Raw genomic sequence first — 6,262 nt, forward strand, 5'->3', positions numbered from 1 at the left:
TGTGTGTGTGTGCTGCTTTCTGAATTTGCACAGAAAATTTTTTCTTTGTTAGAGCTAATACAAGTTGAAAGTTGGAGCCTCCCAAGAAATTAACTGTGGCTCTTTGTTTGACTTTATAGAATTCTAATTTTAGACTACAGGACATTCATCAGTAAAATGGAAGTTATATGTATATTTTTTCTTTGGTGTATACCAATTTTTTAAATTTATTTGACAAAGAGAGAGAGCACAAGCAGGGGGAGTGGCAGGCAGAGGCAGAGGGAAAAGGCAGATCCCCCCTGAGGGGGGGACCCAATGTAGGGCTCCATCCCAGGACTCTGGGACCAGGATCTGAGCCGAAGGCAGATGCCCAACTGACTAAGCTACCCTGGCTCCCCAATATACCAACTTTAAGTAACTTTTCTTGCCTTCTACTTCCTCTGATTTTAAGTAACTTTCTTTCTCCTCTGCTTTCTCTTGCTTAGGATCACTGATTATTATACCTTTGTGTAGCTTGTCCCTTTATTGGAGTCTTGGCCCTGTCTGTCTCCTCCCCCACACGTCCCAGCTCTGTTTTCCCTTCATTTAGCCCCCAACGGCAACCTGGCTAAGAAATTGAGTTCCAAGATGAAGGGTAGCAATGCATGGAAGTGAACTGCTGAACCTTTGCCGTGTTCACGCTTGATTTATGTGTTTAAGAAAAAAATCTCTGGATTTTTAAAAAAGCAAATCTGGAAATGCTGTTGAGGATAGTCTTTGGCACCAGTACGCTCTTCTAAGGCAGCGTCTGCGATGACTTCACCCCTTTAAAATGTGGCTCTTATGATAGCACTCACACATGCCTGAGGTCGCTTGAAGGAAACGTCCTCTGATATTCAATAAACAATACAAGCTTTCTCCATCCTCACATCTCCAGACACTTCTTGGTCAACATAGTGTTTACGAAAATGGGCTTCAAGAAGGAAGGCTGAGTAGTTGGATTGTTGGAAGGAAAAAGACAATTAGTATGTGTGTGGTTCATTTTTTGAAATTTTTTTTATTTTAGGAACATGCGTTAGGAAACTAGACAGCTGCATGGAGGCACATACAGTTGCTTCTTTAACTCTGCAGTATTATCAGAGTGTGTGAAGGTTCCTTTGCCAGTTGTTGTAAAGTCTGCCAAGCAATTCTGAGTGTCTGCTTGGAGAACTTACTTTCCCATGTATTTCTGGTCCTCTAAGTGCTATTTGGGTAGTTCTGCCAAACAGAATGAAAAGAAAAAAATAAAAAACAAATTTAAAATGCAGCAATAATTTTGTGCAAATCTTATTAAGTCAGCCACAAACGAATCCATTTTGTGTGAGTCAATTTTTGTGTAGACTACAAAGCAGCACAGCATCTGGCAGAACTACAGCTGCCTAACAAAGCAGAAATGGTGAAATAATATGAAACTACTACTACTACTCAATATACGTAAACAGGTTTGTTTTTTCAAATCTGAAAAGGTCCTAGCTGTATGGAGATTCATTTTAAATAATGATTCTCAAGGGAAAGACAAAGGACACTGATAAAATATTGAGTTCTTGCTATGTGCCAAATACAGGAGTTGGTGTTTTGCATATTTAAACTTGGTAGAGACCCACAGCAACCCTGTGGGGTAGGTATGATGGCCTCATTTTATTTATCTATTTTTTAAAGCTTTTTATTGAGGAGGATAATCTCTCTACCCAATGTCCTCATTTTATGTTTCTTTTAAAGCTCATGATTTTTTTGTTTTTGGTAGTCTCTACACCCAATGTGGGGATCAAACTCATGACCCTGAGATCAATGGTCGCATGTTCCTCTGATTGAGCCAACCAGGCACCCCTAATTGCCTCTAAAGACAGACAAAGGCTCAGAGAATCGAGTATCTTGACCAGGATCACACAGCCAGGAAGCTGCAGAGTTAGGATCCCAGTTGATACCTGTCCGTCTGTATATGCTGTTATCTCTTGGATATTTTGACAACATAGCTCCTGTGTCATTACACAGCAATTCATCGCATCATTATTTTAATTTTTTCATCTATAAAATTTCCAAATCAAGTACAAGGCAAAAGATCATAAACGTCAGGGCTCAAGTTCACGAAATGGCTAATATCACTACAGCCAACAAACTGATAAACTGTGTCCCAGTTGACACTTCTGTTCTTAACAAGTTACTGATTAATTTAATGGCTTCTGTCCTCACTAGGGACTTCCTAGCATATCAAAAAATGTGCCTCCCCTCCCCACAACTGGTCAGCAACCTTAAGAATAAGAGAGTAATATTTCTCGTGGGCCTTGAGTTTTTGATATGTGATTTTGGGCATACACATGCCAACTCAAATTATTGCTGCAAAGGGATTCTTTTTAAAAATTTTTTATTTGAAACCAATTTAGGTAACACATACTGTATTTTTAGTTTCAGAAGTAGCATTTGGTGCTTCATCAGTTGCATATAGACCCAGTGTTCAAATGATTCTTTACCCCTTTTTCATACTCACACGCTGTGTTGTCTAACCGGCACACAGATCAGAGATGTACGGTGATCATTTCAGTTCCTCCCCTTATTAGCTTAATCATTTGATACCTTTGGTCTCTAGGTCCTGTTATTTAACATCTCCCAGAGTCAATTTCCTAAATGTAAAGTAGGACAAGAGTGACATTTTCCTGTTTTGGTATTGAGAACATTAAATGAGATAATGAATGTAAAACAACCAGTGTGTGGTCAGTGTTCAATTAGTTCTTTTCCCTTCTTTCCAAATGTACAATCTCATTTACAAATTCATTTTTTAAGATTTATTTATTTATTCATGAGAAACACATACAGAGAGAGAGGCAGATGTAGGCAGAGGGAGAAGCAGGCTCCCTGCAGGGAACCCCATACGGGACCCGACCCTGGAAACCTGGGATCATGCCCTGGGCTGAAGGCAGACAGTCAACCACTGAGCCACTCAGGCATCCCTACAGATTCATTTTTTTAATAAACATTTGGAATTTTATTTAACCATGAACATTGTTATAGTTAGAGACCATCTTGGTTCTTCATAATGATACTGAGCATGCTCACAAGGGGTTCCCATTGTTTAGTCTTAAATAACCATCTTTTAAAAAAGGAGAAAAACTTGGCACACTACCATTTAACTTGTTTTAATGTTTCTTCACAAATGGTGAAAAATACTAAGACAAGGAATAATCATAACATTGTGGCCAACATTATAAATATGGAATTATGCATTTGAAGCATTTTCTGGTTTAAAAAATAAATCTGGTAGCCAATGCAGCTCTGCGGGGTCTCTGAGTCTAGTAGAGCGGGCAGGTCTCTGAGTCCCTGATGGTGCTCGCCTTTCTCCATTTCTCCTGGCCCTCCATGTCTACCTCTTCTTCCTCCCATCTGTTTCATCAAAGGTCCACAGGACCCACCAGGGCCTCCTTGTCTTCCTCCACCACAGCCACCTCTGAACATCCCACTGGGACCACCGTGGTCCATGAGGCCACCTCTTCCTCCCCACATGCCGCCAAGGCCACCACTGCTATGGTAACCGCCCTGGGGCAGAAAGGGTGGTAGAAGGAAGCCTTCAGGCTTCAGGGCCTTACACTGGTTGCATTCTGTTCTCCAGGTGAAGTTCTAGTTTCCGCACCCCGGATTGAGGCATTGCCAGTCCCCAGCTTAGTGCTGGATGTCTCCTCCTCTGGATAGGTTCCCTGGGGAACCCCAGAGCCCTCTTGGGAGAAAGCCACCTCTGTCTCCTCGACGGCCTCCCATGTGACCCATGGGGCCCCCAGGACCTCCTGAGCCCCCTGGACCTCCGTGGAGTGACAGTGGCATCCCTCTGCCCTCATGCGGAGCATACCACCCTGCATGCTGTTCATCGGAGGCTTCTTCCAAGCAAGAGAAACCTTAAGTTTGCTCCCTTGAAAATCTTTCCCATCAAACCACTCCATGGCAGGCTTGGCAGTTGGTGGGTCTTCATAGGATGCTGTAGCATCACCTCTGGGCTTTCCTGTTTCCTTGTCCAAGTTCTCTTGCTCATCTTGACAACTCCACACTGCTTAAAGAAATGTGCCAGATCATCTGGAGTCACGTTGTCATTTACGCCTTGCCCATAATTGCACTGTTGTCAGAGTCTTCATCTGGACCTACAGATGGGCCGAGATCAAGATCTGGTCCTTCATCCACGGGTCCTCCAGGCTTATTGAAGCCACCTGGCTCTCCAGCGCTGCCCATTCCACTGTATCCTCCTCTCTGCCCACCTCTGCTCATGCCTCCACCATCAAATCCTCCTCTTCTCCTTCGCCGGTCAACAGGACCACTCATGCTCTGGTTCTCTCCTGGTCTGGAAAATCCTCCAGGGCAGCCCGGGTGGCTCAGTGGTTTAGTGCCACCTTCAGCCCAGGGCCTGATTCTGGAGACCCGGGATCGAGTCCCATGTCAGGCTCCCTGCATGGAGCCTGCTTCTCCCTCTGCCTGTGTCTCTGCCTCTCTCTCTCTCTCTCTCTCTGTCTCTCATGAATAAATAAATAAAATATTTAAAAAAAAAGAAAATCCTCCAGACTCATGCCCATAAACAGCCAGGCTACTAGGGTGGTCCTGTCAGAATGAACTCTTGCCCATAGCTGCTGCTCTGTTGGCTATATTGACTTGGAGCCTGGCTGTAGGATTCAGTTTGGGGGGATAACTAGTGAGCGGCTACTGCTCATAGCTGCTTTGTTGACCATGGCTGCTCGGCTGCCCGTAGGTGTTCTGCTGAGAGTGACTGCTTTGATCATAACTAGTCGGCTGTGGAGAGGAGTAGCTGGTAGGAGGATAAGATGGTGGTGCCTAGGATAAGAGACTGGCTGCATGGGGTAGCCCCCAGGTACCTGGGGATAACTATAGTTACTCTGTCTATATCCTGGGCTGAGCTGGTTGTGACCCCCTGTGCTAGATTGAGGTTGACTAGTCTCAGTGGGTTTGTTACCATCCTGTAGCCCTGCAGGTACGGTGGCTGCCAGCTGCTGCCCATAGGCTGGGTAAGCAGGCTGAGGGCCCTATGCAAACTGAGCTGCATAGGAGGCCTGGGTGGTAGTGACCGTAGCAGTGGCGGTATCATAAGCACCAGCGCCATACCCCTGGACAGGCTGACCATATGCCTGGGGGGCAGTTGGAGTAGTATAACCAGCAGGAGGCTGTCCATAAGAAGTTGCATAGGCAGGGCACCTGGGTGGCTCAGTGGTTAAGCATCTGCCTTTGGCTCAAGGCATGATCCCAGGGTCCTGGGATGAAGCCCCACGTCAGGCTCCCTGCAGGGAACCTGCTTCTTCCACTGCCTATGTCTCTGCCTCTTTCTCTGTGTCTCCCATGAATTTAAAAAAAAAAAAAAAAAAAAAGCTGCATAGGCGCTCTGCCCATAGGTCGCAGTGGTCTGAGCCTGGGGCTAGCTGACATCAGTGGGCTGTCCATACGTTCCGTAACTTTGCTGCCCATATGCTTGGCTGATTCGTGCATATCCTTGAGTGGGTTGGGTGGGGCATGCACTGTAGCCTTGCTGAGCTGCAGCTTGGCTGTAATCCATGGATGCCATTTTCTCTCCTTCCTTCTCGTTCTCTCAATGTCTGTCTCCCTCTCGCTTTCCCTCTCTGTTTACAAACTCACTAGAAATTATTGCTGTGCTAACCTTCAGTGAGGACAATGACCACATATTGGATTTTCAAATATTAGATTCAGGAAATCTCAGCATAGACATAAAATATACATATATTTTGACATATATTAATTTCCTATGAAGATCAAAGAATAAGGACATTGTTAATACAAGATCTCTGAGACCAAAGGAGAATAATAAAATTGTTAGGGATATTTCATAATGATTAAGAAATTATAGACATGGTGGCCATCAATGTAGAACTATTCCATGTGGACAGAACAAGATAAAAAGATTCCCAGCTCCTAGTCCCATCTTCTTTTGTCATTTGACCACTTTGATCCTCTTAAATTCTGTTCCTTCTTTCTCACTAAATGAGGAAATTAAAATATGTCTCGCTTACTTCATAGGGCTATTTGCAACAATCAGATAAAGTAAAGCATGGAAGAGCATTTAGGAGTATAGATGGGAGATAAAGGCTTGGGTTCTTTGTCACCTATGATTCTGGTCTTTTCTGTGGCATTCTCTTTTTTTAAAAAAAAGATTTTATTTATTTATTCATGAGAGACACAGAGAGATAGAGGCAGAGACACAGGCAGAGGGAGAAGAAGCAGGCCCCATGCAGGGAGCCCAATGCGGGACTCGATCCCGGAACCCCGG

General features: G+C 44.4%; 1 pseudogene; it reads right to left on the reverse strand.

Annotated features, from left to right (window-relative positions):
* Positions 1 to 3,174: 3,174 nt before the first annotated feature.
* Positions 3,175 to 5,542, reverse strand: LOC140628442 (RNA-binding protein EWS-like; annotated as a pseudogene).
* Between the last annotated feature and the right edge of the window lie 720 nt (positions 5,543 to 6,262).

Source organism: Canis lupus, chromosome X (assembly GCF_048164855.1).
Source record: "Canis lupus baileyi chromosome X, mCanLup2.hap1, whole genome shotgun sequence".
NCBI lineage: Eukaryota > Metazoa > Chordata > Mammalia > Carnivora > Canidae > Canis > Canis lupus.